The sequence below is a fragment of the Anas platyrhynchos genome, chromosome 4, assembly GCF_047663525.1.
Source record: "Anas platyrhynchos isolate ZD024472 breed Pekin duck chromosome 4, IASCAAS_PekinDuck_T2T, whole genome shotgun sequence".
Taxonomy (NCBI): domain Eukaryota; kingdom Metazoa; phylum Chordata; class Aves; order Anseriformes; family Anatidae; genus Anas; species Anas platyrhynchos.
Genome location: NC_092590.1, coordinates 59,873,939 through 59,893,583, shown reverse-complemented (window position 1 = coordinate 59,893,583; position 19,645 = coordinate 59,873,939).

Here is a 19,645-nt window from a genome sequence, read left to right as displayed (position 1 = left end):
TAGGAAATGCATAGAAATGCCAGAGGAGCTACCCAGATTTGTTTTAGAATTGGCATTTGTCGTGATTCCGCTTGAGTGGGCAGCCGAGCTCCACCACAGCCGCTCTCTCACTCCCCCTCCTCAGGAATGGGGAGAAAATATGTGAAAAGGGCTCAAAGGTTGAGATAAGGACGAGAAAATCACGCAGTAATTATTGTAACGGGCAAAACAGACTCGGCATAAGGAGATAGTAAGATTTATTGCTCATTACTAACAAGCTAGAGAAGTGAGAAACAAAGGAAAGAAACCAAAAGCACCTTCCCCCCCCATTCACCCTCTTCCACCTCCTCCCCCCGAGCGGCGCAGGGGAATGGGGGAATGGGGGTTATGGTCAGTCTACAGCACTTCTCTGCCACTCCTTCTCGGTCACTCTTGTCCCCTGTGTTGTGTGGTCCCACCCACAGGATACAGTCCTTGATGAACTGATCCAGCGTGGGCTTCCCACAGGCAGCAGCTCTGCCAGAGCTGCTCCAGATATGGGTCCGTACCACGAGGTCCATCCCTCATGAGAAAACTGCTCCAACCTGGCTCCCCTACGGGCAGCAGCTCCTGCCAGGCCACCTGCTCCTGCATGGGCTCCTCTCCACAGGCTACAGGTCTGGTCCGGAATCTGCTCCGGTAGGGTTCTTCCACAGGCTGCAGCCTCCATCGGTGCAGGTCCACCTGCTCCACTGTGGTCTTCTCCACAGGCTGCAGCGTGGAACCCTGCTCCACCGTGGTACTCCATGGGCTGCAGGGGCCATCCTGCTTCACCATGGTCCTCACCACAGGCCACAGGGGACTTCTGCTCCGGCACCTGGAGCACCTCTCCCCCTCCTTCTGCACTGACCTTGGCGCCTGCAAGGCCAGTCCTCACTCCCTTCACTCTCCCAGCTGCTGTGTGGTGCAGCGTTTTTTTCCCTGTCTTAAATATGCTCTCACAGAGGTGCAAAACAACATCACTTATTGGCTCAGCTCTGGAAAACAATGGGGCCCTTACCAAACATGGGGCAGCTTCTAGATCCTTCTCACAGAAGCCACCCCTATGGCCCCCTGCTACCAAAACCTTGCCACCTAAACCCACTACAGCATTGTGTTCCACATACATGTAACTCAAGGATATAAAGTGTTATTATCAGGAAGCACTAACTGAATATGTAACAAAACAACAGGAAAACAAAAGGAAAAAAGTCATTTCATATTAATTCAGCTTTTAAAAGCTGATAGATATACAATCTCTATATTATTGCTGTATTGAATCCACAAAACCCTCAAATACTTCAGTTTCCCCAGATAACAATTACTTAAAAATCAAACCCACAAGAAGTCATCTTTTAACTTAGCTTTAAAAATGAAAAATAATTCTGTCATCATCACTGTATGTAAAATAAAATCCTCTTCCATCCAAACGTATGCAACTCTTTAGTGCTTTTAGTTAAACTTGCACTAAATTTGCTTTTCTTAGATTGAGGTAAAGAAACTAGGGTATCTTCCTCACAGTCATTTACGGTAAAACGCCATTATTTTTTCTTGATCTTAAATCAATGGAACTTCTCTCTCTCTCTCTCTTTCCTATTTATTATTATTATTGCAATGATAATATCAATATTGGTATCAATATTGATTTTTATTGACATCAGTATAGCTGGTTGATTGGCAGCTTGGTTGATTTGCAACAACTGAAATCCTCAGGTCTTCAGACAGAATATTACATGTTATTGTAGAAATAAGGATCGAGAAAATATTTTTATTGCAATTTCAATTTTTCTAGATACTCTCCTGGTCAAGCTGATATGACTCATTGAAATAAATTAGTTTCACTCAATTCCAGGAAATATACACAAAAAACTGTGAATTTTTATTAGTATTCCAATTTCTTTATGGTTGACCTTAATTTCTGCTTCATTTGAACTTCAGGAGTTCAAAAACTCAATGACAACCTTTTTTAAATCCTGCAAGAACAGGTTTACGTGACTAATATTTTCATTAGTCTTTTTCATCTCAAAACTAAACCCTAAACAGTTCACACATTGTAGAATATACATTTCAAACTTTATATAAAGAAGTCTTTGGAAATTCTCAAGAATATTAGTTGAGTTGAACAGATATATCCCCAAAGTTAAATTTCATAACTTGATATTTAGGTATGCAGTGCTTACCTAGGGGGCATCAGGTCCCCTCCAGCAGAATTTTCTAATCCTCAGTAAAAATTGCTGTATCATTTTCCTTGTATGCTAAGCACAGAGCTTGACACAGGAGACACAAGAAACATTACGGGAGACAATGTCAAAGGCTTAACTACTGTCAAGGTAAGCAATGTCTACTGCTCTTTTCTCATAAACCAAGCCAGTAGAAATGTAGAAAACTATGTAGAAATAGAAAATGTAGAAAATGTAGAAAATGTAGAAAATGTAGAAAATGTAGAAAATGTAGAAAATGTAGAAAACTATAAGGTTGGTCAAGAATGATTTCCCTGCTGTAAGTCTGACTACTTCCAGTTTTGTTCTTGTTGTTCACATCTTGGAAAATACTTTCCAGGAGGATTTTCTCAATCATCTTAGGGGCTGCGGTGGGGCCTATGGTTTCCCAGATCTTCCTTCTTTCGCTTCCTGCAGATAGGAGTGACATTTCCAGATTTCAGGAACCTATCTTAATTGCTGTGACCATTCACAAATAGTTGAGAGTGGCCTTGAAATCACTACACAATGTACAAATGGGTTGTACACAATGGGTACAACCCATTTGAAACTGTGGACTTAGATATATGCACTTCGTTTAAACATTTTCTGCCCTAGTCCTCCTTCAGTGAGGGTACATTCTCCTTGCTGAAAACTCTCTCCCTGGCACCAGGGAACAGGAATGGATCTTTCTTCAGCTTGGAGGAGGTGATTTTTGAATATCAGCCAGCTCTCCTGGACTCCCTTTTTCTCTGGGGCAATACCATAGAGATCTTCCAAACATATATTTGAGTAGGTATAAGTCTACTCTCCTGAAATCCAGAGGTCTTTTTGGATCTTTGTCCAAAACTAAGTTCCCCAGAAGATCTGTCTCAGTTTACAATTAGTGTGGTACTATAGGAGTACATTCATAGCAAGGGAAAAATTCATTCTTCCTCAGTTAATTCCAGCAACTTAACTGCTAGAACACTTATGTAAGTTCTTTGACTCTGTAGTATTGCATTTGCCCAATTCAGGAACAGCTTGGAATCTTTGCCTTTCAGCATAGGTCCTAGGAATCAAAGTTAGATATCCTACCTATTTATAAATGTACAGAATTGAAGGCATTATATTTCATCTTGGAATACATTGAATCCATTTTCCTACCTAGTTATTAGGAAATCCAGGAGGTGACTTTCTAATAGATGAACTTCAGAGAACCTCACAGACGCTTTTCAATATAGAACTAGAATCATCTGACACAATCAGGGAAGATCAAATTGAATTCAGGTGACTACAACTACAGTGGTTAATGCAATAAAAAGAAGAGCATTAATGCCTTTTGTATTCCAAATGGCTTCCCATGCTACTCACCTGTTGTTAAAAAGGAGAAACCAGCCTCAAGAAAAGTTAGAAACAGTTTTAGTACTTTGGCAAGAAGTCATAGCTGAGCATCCTACATCAAAATAAGTGCTTTCATAGATTAGAAGGATGGATTTAAAACTTTTATTCTCCCCTCATTATTTTCTTATTGGTTAGGATAAATAGTCAAGCATTTTTGGGACAGGATTTTTAGGATTCTGTATTTGTCTGTTAGCTCTCTGCTTTCATTAAAGTACCTAGACCATTTTTGGTAATTTGCTGTAGTGAAGAATTGTACTGAAATATAACATTTGCCTGGAAATTTAGCTGCTTTAATTATTTGGATCAGTTTCCAAACATTCATTTCATGTGTACATACATACAAATGTCATATTACACACACACACAAAAGGTTCAGTATTTATCCATCACGAAATTAACATCTAATCTGTGTATCATTTATTGTTACAATAGGCTGACCTGTCAGAAAGTTATTAAAATGCTGTTCAGAACGCAAAGAATAAATGGTTCAAATGACCAATCCATTCACCCCTAAAAACAGAGTGTGCTTTAATGCTTCCCAGTACGTGGAGATCTCCCCCATTAATGTTCACAGTGTTGCCACACTATCCATCGTGTGCTGGTGCACACCTCCAGGTCCAGTTTCTACTCCTTGTTCTAGTGTATCATGGTGTTAGGCTTGTAGCTATCACATGCACAGTTGGTGTTAAAGATGGGGTGAAAATTTAGCAACATTGTACCTAAGGTTAAATCTTTGCATGGGCAGTGATCTTGATATCCCTGGGGGAAGGGCTCTCCTGCATGTAAGTATTCAAAGAGCACTGTCAGAAATCCTGTGTAGCAAAAAAAGAATCTATACAATTTTGTTTGCTGGCTATCCTATGAAATCCATGAAATTCAGCAATGATTTTAAAGTAAACAACAAGCTTTCTACAGAAGGTTGATTATCCTTTGTCTCTCATGTTATTGTACATAACTTACATTTGGTATGGATGATAACATGGCCTGAAAAATCTTCATTTCATTATATGTATCTCTAACAAGAATTATAGTTTCCAACAGAGGTAAGCATTCAAAATTATTAATACCTATGAAAATTTCTACAATTCCTAAAATTGTTTAACATTCACTGCAAGTAGAGAGGGAGAGAAAGATTGCTTTAACTTTAAAGCCAATTTTTATTTTTATTTTTATTTTTTTGTTTCTGTGACTATAAAATAGAATTTATGAATAATAATAATAATAAAAAAAAAGTTGGGAATTTGAAGATTAAGAAGCATATATATGTATGGGAAAAATAGAACCACACAAAGCTCTTCACAGCAGAGATTCAGAGTCTTAAACAAAAACAAAAACAAAAACAAAAACACAGATTTGCATGGGAAAACTCAGAAACACAGATGAGAACAGAAGGAGAACTAGAGATCAGACGAGAGGTGAATTACAGAAGCTGACAGGAGGAGGCAGAGGGCTTCCCATTGCTTGTAAATTTTCTGTTAGATTATTCTAATTCCACCTCCACAAACATTGTTTTTCACCTGATACAGACTTTTTATATAAAACTGAGATACTGAGCTACAATTCTGCTACATAATTGGTATTATTTTTGTTCTAACAATATGCTGAAGTAAGTAGGGAAGTTTTGCCTTAGAGATATGCTGAAGTCATATGCAAATAGAAATCTTACATATGAGGGATAAAAACATCTAGTAACAATTGTGATTACATAAACATGCTTTGATGATGGTTTAACACCAATGGACAGAAAAATACCACCACACTGCTCTCTTACTCCCCGTCCTCAAAAGAGCACTGGGAGAAAATACAATTAAAAAATTAAAAAAAAAAAAAAAAAAAAAAGCTCATGGGTAAAGATAAGGGTAGGGAGATCTCTGACCAATTACACATTACCATCACAGGCCAAACAGACACAGCATAGTGAGATTAATGTATTACATTGCCTATTGCTAATAACAGACTATAGCAATAAGAACTAAAAGAAAACTAAAAACATCTTCCCTCCCCTCCATCCACCCTCTTCTACCTCTTCCCTCAAAGCAGCAGAAGGGAATGGGGAACGGGGGCTGCGGTCAGTCCCTAACGCTTCATCTCCGCTACTCCCTCATGGTCCCTCTCTGCTCCATGGGTGGTCCCTCCCACGGGATACCGTCCTTCCTGAACTGATCCTGTGTGGGTTTCCCACAGGCAGCAGCTTTTCAAGAACTGCTCCAACATGGGTCCATAGCATGGGGTCCATCCCCCAGGAGCAAACTGCTCCAGCACGGGGGTCCCCCACGGGTGGCAGCTCCCCCCAGACTCCCTGCTCCTGTGTGGGCTCCTCTCTACGGGCTGCAGCTCCAGCCCAGGCCCTGGTCCTGTGGGGACTCTCCGTGGGCTGCAGCCTCCTCCAGGCCACATCCACCTGCTCCACCAGGGGCTCCTCTACAGGCTGCAGCATGGAGATCTGCTCCATGTGGGACCCATGGGCTGCAGGGGGACAGCTTGCTCCACCAGGGGCCTCTCCTCAGGCCACACGGGACCTTCAACTCCAGTGCCTGGAGCACCTCCTGCCCTCTTTCTGCACTGACCTTGATGTCTGTAGAACTGGTTCTCTCTGCATTTCCTCATTCATCTCTCTCAGCTGTTGTTACACAACCTTTTTTCCCTTTCTTAAATTTACTCTCACAGCATCGCTTACTGGCTCAGCTCTGGCCACCAGCCAGTGCCAGCTGGAACTGGCCCTTATCTAACATGGGGCAGCTTCTGGACTCTTCCCACAACAGGTATCCCTTCAGCCTCCCTGCTACCAAAGCCTCGCCACATAAACCCAATACAACATCTATAATGAGTACTGATTCATGGATTTAAAAATAACAATACTCTGATATTAAAGCACCTGTCTGATCCTCACTACTTTTGAATGCTGAAGTGCTATGCTGCATGCCATGCAGAAGGTGAATTGAAAAAAATAAATAAAATTATGGAGCTTTTAAAAACATGCTAAATTAAAAATAAATAAATAATAAAAAATATTGAACACTCAAATACTCTAGTATTTTAATCACCACCACCTAAAATAACCATTAGTCCCACTGCAGAAGATGAAGATTTTCTACATGGAAATAAGTTTTTATATTTAGTAGTGACAGAAAGTAGAGGTAAAATAGGTAACAAGCCTATATCTCATTTTTAAATCCATCACACGTGAAAGGAAAAAATGCCACAAGCAAAGATTAGGATGGTTGTGACCATTGCCCAGAGCTGACCAGAACAAAAATAATGTGGATGAGAAATTTCCATGACTGTAAACCTAGGATTTTGTAAGTAGGTGTATATCCTGGAGAGGGATTACTGAGCATAATGATTAGAGGTATTAGAAAGAAAAAAATGTTAGAGATTGAAGTGAAATTAAATCATAGCTGTGGATTTTTGAGCAAGATAGCTCTACTATTTGTTTTTTCTGCATTCAGGGGGAATATATACATGTATATATATATATTTATATGTATGTATGTATGTATTTAAATCCAAGATTGCATCTCAGTATCTGATTTGTGTCATGGAATATTTTATCCATATAAAAATGTAATTGAAAAGTCTAAGTGTTGACCTTAAAACATACAGGGCTGAGCCGTAAACATTATGGGTTTTCTGTAGTTATTATTCTAATATTCAACTGCAAATGAATCTGAGATTTAAAATACAGATGGTGTAGAGCAGGTGGAATATCACCAAGATGCAGAGGTGAAAAGCAATTAGCTAAAAGCAATAAAAGTGGGTCTCAAACAGAAATTCAGAGACAGTGAATCATAAAGTAAAAGCAGACTGAGCAATTCATAGCAACTGTAAGCTATTATATTGTTGACAAGATCATAATACAGTTAAAACTATTTTGAAGAATGACTAGTGATCCTCACAATAAAAATCTTAGCTACTCTAGAATAACTTTCTTAAGAAGTAGGCCATGAGTTTATGGAAAGTTATTAAAATTTATTCACGGTTTTATCCTTCAGACTAAGACAGGAATCCAGACAGCTGACAGCCAGGCAGTCCTCCTATTTTGATATGGATCTCATCTGTTTTGACTAATGCTTTCAGTATAAACCTAAGCAGTTCATAGGATGTAGTAGCTGCAGCAGGCAAAGACAATTTTTGACATACTTTTGCAGCCTTTGTAAAATTTACATTACTTAATGGTTTTAATTTGTCTTCTTTTAGCATTTCCAAATATGTAATAGCATATATTCCCATACAGAATAAATCCTAGCTTTTGTTTACTTCAAGCATTAAAAAAAATTATATCATTTTCCCTCACTCTTTAAAGAGGTTATGGTGTCCATTGTTAAAGCATTTGGAAATTATGTTAGTCTTATTATCATGCTTGTTTTTATGGTTCTACCTAAATGTGCCTCATTCCAGGGAGCAAAAACTGGTATAGCTGATCAGTGATAACAAAATACTGTACCTGTCTAGATCCTCATTTAGAGATGCATCAGAACTCCAACAAAAGTAGACTGGGAAAGTATTTTTGATTTTCATGATGTCAAAGACTTCATTTTGCTGTATGCGTAACAGATTTAAAATCTCTTGAATATTTTGTGAACTATAATGTTGTAATTATTGCCTTAATAATGTTCAGTCAAGAATAAAATTTCATTGTGCCTGTAGGAAAGATCCATCAACACTCCTATTTCATTTTCTAATATTCCATCTTTTTGGACCAAAGAAGCAAGAAGAGCTGGAGGGACAGATAACATACATGTAGTTTCAATGCAGTATATCTATCAGCATTTGTCATTTTGAGTCTGAGATTATTATTTTTTTTTAAGCTGAGAATTCATTAAGCCTTGCTTGCACTTAGTGTATGGGCACTGTAATGGGAATCACTGAGACCAAGACTGTGTAAAAAGCACTGAACAGTAACAAATCAAGTGTCTATACTGAAGTCATCACAGTAATTTGTGGAATGCAAATCTGCGTATACTGCTTTTTAACTAGATAAATTCTCAAAACATCAAGGTCTAGCAATGGCTACTGACTCAAACATATTTGACAGGTTTTCTTAGTTGTTCACTCAAACATATCTAGATCTCATCATAGTTACAGCAGCTGTATTGCAGATGCTGCAAAGGTTCATACATATACTTCTAAGCTGTCCAGGAAGATTTTGAGACTTGTCTGTGTGAATCCAGGATTTTGGAAAAAAATAGGTGTACATTGTACATACACAGGATACTGCCAGATAGTGTAATAAGTTTGCCAAAGGAAAAAAGCCACAATTCTACAAAGGAAGATTAAAATGATCATTTTCTTTTATTGAATGAAATTGGAGGTTTTGTGGTTCAAATAGGGAGTGAAAATATGGTCTTTTATATTGCAGAAAGCATTGTTTCTTCAAAATTGCTGAGAATTGAATAATTTTATGATTTTACTTATTTTTTTATTTAGGGTAAAGGCACAATGTTCTAGAGAACATTTCTGTTCTACAGAAACTTAGTCCATACAGGGTAAAGGATTCAGGATTAATGATTTGGCTATAAAAATGAAAAGAAGGACGTACCCCCAGGGAGGTATCTATTGAGCTGAACAGGCTACAATCAAGACTGTAATAAAAGTAAATTTTGGAAATTTCTTAAATACTCAAAATGTTTATAACTTTTGCTGTTATTTATTAATCTAATATTTCACATTTTTTCATCATGGGTGTTCTGACTGTATTTTCTGCTGTTATGCTTGAAAGTCTATAGAGTATTTAATTCCATGAGAAAACAAAATTATAAAATAAATACTGTGTCATCTTTGACATTTCTATTTTTTTACTGTTCAATGAATGTATCAATACTTTTTTGGTACTCTAATAAATAAAGTTCTATTAGATGTGGAAATTTATTCAAAGAAGTAACCAAAAAATGAACTATATAACTAGAAGAGTTGGTTTGCTGGAAGAATGTCAGGCATGGCTTTAATATGATTTGACCACCTACTCTTCAAGAGAAAAAAAAATTGCAACCTTATAAATAGATGAAATGTAAACTTGACAGTTTATTGTATTTATTATAGATTTCTCTGTCAGACAAAGCAAAGGTTAAGGTTAAACTGAGACATCAGTGAGACATCACTTGCTTGCTTGCACACTGTCATGGTCTCCACAGAAACAAATGTTTTACATTATCAGAAAAAGTAAGATATACTTATTGCCTCCCTTAAAAACAAACAAAATCCAAAAACTTTCACCTCTAAGAGCGATATGTATTTTTTATGTTGAAGATGTCACTCACATTGCTGAAATACTGATTTTGGCTTGACCTCCTGAAGGTGTGTGTGTGTATATATATATATATATATATATATATTCGATCATTCAGTAATTAACATGGATTAACTAGTTGTTCTTAATCACTTGTTTAAGAGCCATGTTTTGGTAGAAAACCATATTATCAAACACCCTCTCCCCTCTTTTAAACCATACCAGCAATAGTAGAAAGACTTAAAAAATCAAATGTAAATTATTCTTTAAAATAATAGCCATCTGTACAGAACTATTGCATAGCACATATACTTTAAATATATACTAACTTCCAGAGATGGATAGGAACTATGGCTTACAAATTCCTACTTCTTGGTTCAGAGATTTCTATCACGTATTTCTCTATCTTATTATAACATAGCTCAAAGCATCATCTGATAGATTCTGACCTTCAGACCTCCTCAGTAGATTGCACTGATATAACCACAGTAGAGTTCAGTGGGATGAGGTCTCCTTCCTACTTTTCTATATATTGTCTCCAAGACCTTATAGGCACTTTGTAGCAACAGCTGCTGGCAAGGATTACATGATTCCATGACGTGATTTTCCCACTGCTTAAATGTCTTAAAATGAGCAGAACAGGACAGTTTTTTCATGGTATTTTTTATAACCATATTTTTTTTGCTGATATTCCAGTTTGAAGAAATGAAATTATTTATATTTTTGACTGCGAAACTACGGAAATATTGTGAAATTGGTAGAGCAGGTTTAATACCAAAGCTTTTTATTTTCAATCTTCTCCATACTGCATGAAAAACAGGACTTAAGTTTCACAAGAGTTTTAACTCACTAGATGTGGATTGCATAGGAGTTGAAAATTCTGAAATTCTTTCTTGGTAGTATATTCTGCTCATATAAAATAAATAAATATATAATAACCTTTCACTTGTATTTTATATATTGAAATTAAAGGATCATCGAGTCCAACTCTTGGGTCCCCAAAGGACCACTCATAAAGTCAGACCATGTATCTGAGAGCATTGTTCAAACACTTGAACAGGCTTGGTGCTGTGACCACTTCCCTGAAGAGCCCAGCCACCCTTTGGGCGAAGAACCTTTTCCTGATATCCAGCCTGAACTGCCCCTGTTACAGCTTCAGGCTGTTTCCTTGGGTCCTGTCACTGACACCGGAGAGCAGAGATCAGCGCTTGCCTCTCCACTCCCCCTTGCGAGGAAGTTGTAGACTGCGATGAGGCTTCTTGCTCTTCCCTTCTCCAGGCTGAACAAACCAAGGGACCTCAGCCGCCCCTCATATACCATGCCCTCCAGACCCTTCACCATCTTTGTAGCCCTCTTTTGGACACTCTTTAACAGTTTTGTATCTTTATAGACTCCAGACTCAAGGGTGTACGGAAATAGTACTGAATATGCTATAGTAATAACAAGCTGGTATGTGCGCACGTAGATGTATATATGCACACCCAGATACAGATTAATAGATAGATAGAAGGATATATCGACAGATAGACAGACTTGCCCAATATATATTTTAATATTTTGTATATAATAATGGACACAAAAAAGAAAAAGTGCATAAAAGGATTGATTTCAATGGAATCTCCAGACGAATTAATAGACTAAAGGCTGACAAGGATCAAAATGGTGGTTGAATAATTGTGCTTTTTGTAGAAACTGTGAAATTATTCTAAAACCATATAAATAATTTATTTAGAAATTTACCTCATCTTGCCATAAATTTACATTTGCCCCCTTACCATCCTTTTCTATTCCCATAGAAATTATCATGATTATATTCTGTGGTGTTTAAGGTTAAATTTGCTAACCCATGCCCATGGGACTTCTTTCCAGTAATGCTTGCCATAACATTACTCTGCAAGCACACGGTGAAACAGCTGTAAAAAGGTCACCTCCAAATATTTTATGATTTACTGCTTTCTAAGATTGTATCTCTCATCTGGTAGTATAACCCTTGTTCTTTCTTGCAAAGTACAGTAACCTGTACTTGCATTTTGTTGGATTCTGACAATTTAACCAAATTATTTAGATTAAATGCTAACAGTAAAGTATCTTCCTTTTTATTTCCTGTCCCATCGATCTTTGTGTCATATGCAAATTTAATCAACTAAGATTTTATTTCATCATCTAGATTGTTTATAAGAATGCACTGAGTACTGTTGGACCAGGAATCTCTCCCAGGGGACCTCACTTGGAACAGCCCTGCTCACTGATATCTGCCAATAAGGTGTTTTTTAATTTATCTAATGTGTGCCCTGTTGATTAAAAATCTTGCATTATAGGGAATTAAAACTGCCATGTGACACTATTGCAGAAGCCTTAGAGAAATACAAAGATGATACAGCAACAGAGTTGCCAGGTTAGTTCGACAAAAGATACCTTTCCATGAGACTTGAGAAGTATTCATGATATTTTTTTGTTTGTGTTCTTCAGTGAAAGAGCCCTGAAAAGGAGAATTATTTCATAATACCAAGGTGAAATAACTTTTACTTCCTCAGTCACACCTTTTAAAGTGTGGAAAACATTTTTTCTGCTATTTTGTTTGTCTCTTGAGTTGTCCCAAGAGCCAGGAAAACCTGATTAAAACCACTGGTATTAAATAGTTTTCCTTTAAACTTCAGAAGACATGTACATACAATACACATGCATATACATATACCTATATATACAAAACGCATACATTCTAAGAGAAACAGTCTATATCTGTAATTCTCTTTTCTTTAGACCCTGCCAAAATCAGCATAAATTCTTCAGTTCATTTCAAAAGAAAAGAGTTTACAATCCTATATGTCAAAATGTGATTTTCTTACTTGCAATATACCCGTCCACTACAATGGAATTCTGAATTGAAGTACACAGACCATTATGATTAATGGTTCGTTATGGTTATGGTTCTGCTATACTGAAATAATATTTATCACAATCTTGAGTTTTTTTCTGTCTCCTTTTCTTTATAAGCCTGCAATATTTTTATGTATGATTTATTTTATATCATTATACATATCTTTCATACCTTTCCTAAAGGAAGTGAGGTTGAGCCTGTAATTTTGCCTCTTTTTGGTCTTATGAGAAAACTGACTTATGACATGTTGATTCTCAGTGTTTAGCATTTAATTTAGTGGTAGCTTATGTAGCATTATGAGTAGTAAAGTCCCAGGTCCAAAGTGTCCTTACCTTTGATTTTCACTGAAGTATTTCTTCTCATTAAATGAAGATGCAGTTAGTGATTCACTTTCGGTACTACTTCGAAAGCTGCTTTTGATCATAAATTAAAGCCATGTTCTTATTTAAAGTTCTTAAAGAACTTTGAAACCTTTGTAACTTTTAACAAGATACATATTTTAATTAGGTTAAATCTAAATATTTTTAGTATTTAAACTTTTGGCTTTGCAGGTCAAATCCAGAAAGGTAGGAAACTGACAATTTTTATAGAAGTTCAGAGTGTTTTTTTTTCCTTTATTGTTGTTTTGTTTGTTGATAAATTTTATTTTTAAAACATACAGACATCTTGGAAGTGGGGATAGGACAAAATATGCAGATATAATTCTCTTCAAATTGTAAACTTTGTACAACTAATTAAATCTTAAATTAAATATATTAAAAGAAAAGACTCAGAATAATACCAAAGCTAAGTAATAGTTAGAGGGAAGAGCATATGCATGATAAAATAAAAATAGAGTCTACAAAGAATGCTTTTACAGAATTAATGAAAAACCTAATTTAATTGAGATGGTCACTTCTGATTGTCAGGCAAAGCTGATCTCCTAGCAGCAGCAATACCATGATAATCTTATGTTTGTTTCTTTTATTTTTAGTCAGCTGTTACAGTTTTGAAAAACAAATATAATACAAAAACCTGAGTAAATTGTCTGGAAAACTGTTACTGACATATTAATCAAGGAATGAGGGACCAGAAGATGTAGAGCTTAAGAGTGATAACAGAGATCTGTCCTTCTTTATTTCCATTGCTCTCATTCATACACTGACAAGTATGTTTATATTCACCTTTCCAGAGGGTAAATTAAGAAATGGGCCCAATGGAAAGAATGTTGTACAAAAGTAAGCTTGTACTCACTGATCCTCTCTCTACATCAAAAACATACTTCACATCCTGTGAAGCAAAGGTCAAACTTTTTTAGCCCTAGGTATTTGTAACATAAGAAATGTTAAATACAATTTTGCTGTAAGAGGAAGAGGAATGCACTTGCACCTCCATTTGGACTGAACAGTTGCTTTTGGTCTGGTTACTTCCTTAGGTATAATGTGTGTAAGGTACAAGACCTCTAGACAGGCAGATCATCCTTGTTCCCATACAGACAGTATTTTCTAAAACATATCAAGCCTTGGTTACTATGCCCAGTTTATGCATACAATTTGAATGTAGATCCAGGAAAATAGGGTAGGCTTCTGTATATGGGCATCTTTGTAGAGTAAATGTTCTGTTTTCATGAGTTAGTCTGCAATGCAAGCAGAACAAGTGACACCTCTATCACACTCTAAAAGGGCATCACTTTTAGTGAGTACATCAATGCAAGTGGTTTTTCAGCCAACTTGCTCAGTGTACTGTTTGTTGAAGTGATATTAGCTGCTTTTAAATGCAGTCCAGCTATTGGACAGCTATTGGAGTGGCACCACAGTTCAAAGAGATTATTTTGAATACTTTTCTAGTAATACAAAATTTAATTAAAAATTCTCAACATAGTAAGTATAGAGAAAGCATACAAAATAGAAGGGAAAGGTGCTGAGTATTGCTAATGCAGCATTATTACAAGTCACACACTGGAAATTTTGGGATAATTAGCAGAGACTTCAGACTTTCTGGGCTATGCAGAGACCTGAAGAAAGTCTGTCTGATGGCACAATTACACATCAGAAACAATTTATGATAATACAAGACCAAAACTCTATTCCTATCTACTCTGTTAGAGGTCTAGTACCTGCTCTGTGTGGTATTAGCAATGGTTGGGGTGAGTATCATTAAAGATGTGCAATGTTATGCAAATATTATTACAAGCTATGATAATAAGTTAACTACGTATAACCTGTTATAGCTCCAGAAGCCACATGCAGAAGCAGCAAAGGCAGAGTACATTGCGTACAGTACTTACAATGGACCTTTGGGTGACAGACACCAAACAGTTCTGGAGGCTCCTGCCAATGCTGAAAGACCCCAAAGTATTCCACATATTTCAGACTGTTCGGATTCTGTTCGTGTAATACGGTTTTCACCTCCAACTTTACAAATATTGTGCAATAATGGACGATGCAACCAAGCCACCAAACCAGAAATATTAAAAATGTATTTAATTTACTATGAGAAAAAGACTGTATTAGAACAGAATTAGATGTATTTTAGTGAAGACTGCTTTCACAACAGGTAAATCACTATTGTCACCAATTTGAATAAAACTCCCTAAGATCATAGGGTATTATTTCATCATCTGATGGAGGCTGCTTGCTTGGGTTTTTACTTCAGTAAATATCTTTTGGTGTAGCACAGAATGTTTGCTATAACACAACAGACAACATCCAACACTGTAAGCACAGAGCTTTATTCATCCTGGAAATTTATGCAAAATCCTACTCAGAACTGAAGAATTAAACAGTAATAAAATCTATGTTTTAAGATATGAATATAGAGATTTTGTGTTTGGATAATAACTTTGTAAGGACAATAACAGGAATTTGAATGCAATGATATTTTGTTACACCTTAGAGTACTTCCACCATTTTCCTCAGAAAAGAAAGCAACTGAAAAAAAATTCCTTTTGGCTCATTATAGCAAGAACACTCCTGTATCACTTCAGTTTCCATACTCACTTAGGCAGATACATAAATTTCATGGATTTAGAATCATTTATGATGTTAGTCCCCAGTGTGTCATGTGAATCCTTTTGCAACAGCATAGGCAGACTGGGAATATTAGGATTCTTTCTCTGCTATATGAAATTGAGGAGTTAGAGTGTTTTTTTTTTTTTTTTTAATTATTATATATATATATATATTATTTATTTAAAGTTATTTAACAGTATTATATATATATATATATATTATTTATTTAAAGTTATTTAACAGTATTTTTCTTGCAGAAGAGGAAGTTTTTTAAATTGACAATATTGCATGTTGCCCAACATTAATACTAGCTGACAGATTCCAAGTAAAATACACCAGCATTCAGTAAATGATATTAAAATAACTGTGGGATTCAGGAATTCTGCACCTCTGTTCTTCACCAAGGACTCTGTGATTTCTTTTTACTTCTTAGATTTTGGAACACCCAAATTGGTCTTGCTATTGGTAATTTTTAGGAGTTCTGATAGGTAGCAGGAAAACAAAACAAAACAGCAACAAAACAAAACAGTCTATAGGAAAAAAATATATTTGTAAATTTATGTAACTGTACTCAACGTAGAACTTTTTTTAAGAAAAAAAATGTTTTAAAACAATGCTGAAATGACAAGGTTATAATAACCAGGTAGGCTCAGTAAAATTGTACTTTTAGACTGTGTTTCTTAGTACTGAAATAAAAAGAGACTTTAGCATATCTATTACAAATCATAACGATGAAGAGTCTGACACGTGAAAGCAGTATACTGTTTAGCAATGGGAATTAGTTCAATTATTCACATAAAGGATTCACTCTTCAGAATTGCATTATCTTTGAACTCTTTTGCAATGCACTAGTTTCAGTGATACACATCCTTGCATTGCAAAATAGCAGTAAACTGGCACTGACATATTTTTGCTGTTTCTCAGGGCACAAAGTCAGAATTGCAGTGGTGGTAACATTTGTTTCACATCATGGCACTTTTTTTTTTTAATTATTATTATTATCATTATGTATTTATTAATTTATTTATTGTTATTTTATTTTTTATTCCAGACTTGCATTGACAACATTCTGCCTGGACAGAGCATCATCTCCAACACTCATGTGCACTTGCTTTTTGCTCAATAAAGTAGAAAGACTCATATTTGCTCATATCCTCCTTCCTCCTTCTTCTTCATAACTACGGTCTGTAGAGATAAAGTTCTGCAGATTTGCTCCAAGCACAGAATCTACATCAACTCTAGTTTTCACAAGAAACCCTAATGAAACTTTGGGGCTTTCTTCTTTTTTTTTTTTTTTTTAATGAATATTTTTCAGAAAATAATTTCTCTGTCTCCAGATTAGAGTGGTCATCATATTTAACTTGAAAGTTAAGCACAAGTGTGGTAAAGAAAGAAAAAGTGTAGTCAAAGGAAAATTCCATAACTCCAAGTGAATACCTTCAGGTGTATCTTCATGATTTCAAATATTCCAACTGACTTCAGCATGTGATATTATCACTTGCACAGCTGAGGTTTTTATGCAGTATTTCAATGGAGTTGATCTTCAGATGCACTAAAAACTGTGTCTTTGGAAGACTGCCTCTAGATGTAGGAATTCAAATCTAAGTTTTAACCTCAAGAACTCTGCTCAGTTTTCCGCTAGTCCTAGGGACATTTACCTTAACTACTTTTCAGTAGCTAAGTCATTCCCAGTCTTTTCAAGAATTTAGCACTTGCAAGTATGTTAATGTGCCACCTTAGGGCCCATGATAGCTGATGTCATAAGAGTTTCTGAACTGGCTACTCTTAACTTCTGGGAAATCAGATGATGGAAGATTTAGGCAAGATCATTAAACTTCAGACTCAAGCTCTTCCACTCCTTTGGCTGAGATTCTCTCATGTGGCATAGTGCTTGTCTGGAGAGTATATTCATCATCTGAAACAGTGATATCATCTCCTCCACTATTTCTACTGTCTGCCTTCTGCTCTGGGCTTGGCCTCAGGCTTCTTCATTCTAACGTAACTGGTGAGAGACCTTTTCTCCAGTCCCCTAAAACATGTGACTCACTACCCATTTGCATCATCTGATTCAAAATGTACTCTTCTCTCTTCAAGGGGCTGAGAAGAGTTAGATTTTTGAGAGGGTAAACTATTTTTCCCATTAGCCATTTTAGAGTATAAAAATGTTGTTTTGTGAGCTGAAAGAATTTCTGTTTTAAAGTTCTGTGGCATTTATGCCACTGTAATTTGAAGGAGTAGAAAAGGAAGTACAAACTTTCAAAAAGGAAACTGCATCGTCATGCAAACATTGTTTTTATGAGTTCTCAGTTATCAACAAGAAATCATAAGCTCTTTGGAGACAGATTTCCCTAATTGTCACACAGGAGTAAGCAATAAAAAACTTTGGGAAATATAAGACAAAATGTTTTCAGTATGTCTTCTAGCAAACAATGAAATCATATCTTTGTATTTTAATAGTAAACAAATATCTATATGTAGAATTACCAGAGACTGAAAAGTACGTATTTATAGAAATCAGTGATTAAAATAAACCATTCTTTTATTTCTCAAATGCTACTTTCTCATGATAATGAAACTAAATGTTGTCACAACATCATCAATTCTATTACAGATGCTATGAGACATTCCAGCTGAAAAAGCAGAAGCAAATCTTAATGCTCTTCACTTTCTAACCCTAGCGTACAGGCTCTTTTGGCAGAAGGAGAATGACCTTAGGCTTTGGTGCTTCTCAGCTGCTGGAGTAGCTCCTTGGGCAGACAGACTGCTGTAAATTGCAGTACAGATTAGATTGCCCCTGGCTGATTCTCAAGTCAGGGGAATAAAAATATGTCTCTGTTTCCATTTTCTCAGCTGTGCCAGCTGAGGAACCAGCCTTAAAGTTCACTACTTGCTGAAGGCATGAAAGGGTGTCATGGTGCCATAGACGGGGCTGATACTCATGTCTGTCTGAAGGAACAAGGGCTACCAGCTTGCCTATGAAACGGCACATTTACTTGTGTCCTTCTGTATACTTGTGCAGTGCTTTTTACAGTGAACGCCTAATGCTTTCTGGGGCCTTTAGGTACTATTGTGCAGCAAATAAATAATGCTTTGCTATGTATATATGAGTGAGATAAAATATTCCTCAGTATTCCTCCAGTAAATTGTCTTATTTTACAAATAGTATATATTCTGAGAATCGGAAATAAAATAAAATAAAATAAAATAAAATAAAATAAAATAAAATAAAATAAAATAAAATAAAATAAAATAAAATAAAATAAAATAAAATAAAATAATAAAATAAAATAAAATATGGAAAGAATGGATATGCAACACAATACAGAAAAACAATTAATATAATTAAAATCTAGAAAATTATAATGCTTAAAATGTTCTGAAAATGCACTATTTAAAAATGTTTAAAGTTGGTTAGATGGTAACAAGTTACATTGAAACTAGTATCTTGCCTATGAACTGCAAACAAATAGCTTTTTCAGTGCTTTAATTTCTATTTGAAAGGCTACACTAAACTGTAGGATGTTGACTTTCAAGGATTTTAGCTCCAATATCAGCTTGACCATAAATTCAGCTCTATTCAGCCCATTTCAGTAAACATTCAAAACAAGTAATAGAATATCTTGTATAATAAGAATTACCTTGGGTGTCTCAAGTCAACACTTAAATCTATCAATAGTCATGATTGATAGACCTATCTTAGTTTTTCACTTTTGATGTACACTCATGCAGGAAGGAGTATTAAAAATCTTTCTGTTTAGAACTTCTATTGTAGACTCTTATAGACTCTTTGAAAGTATATAAAAGCAAGATACTGCAAAGTGTACAAAATGATATTAATACCCTGCTGACACATTTATTATAGAAGAAGTAAAGTATTATAGGAGGTAAATATCAATGTATGTCTTCCTATACCCTTAAGAATTTAGTCCCACAAAGAAACGTCTCAACCCTTTTTCAAGTTTTATGAGGGCTT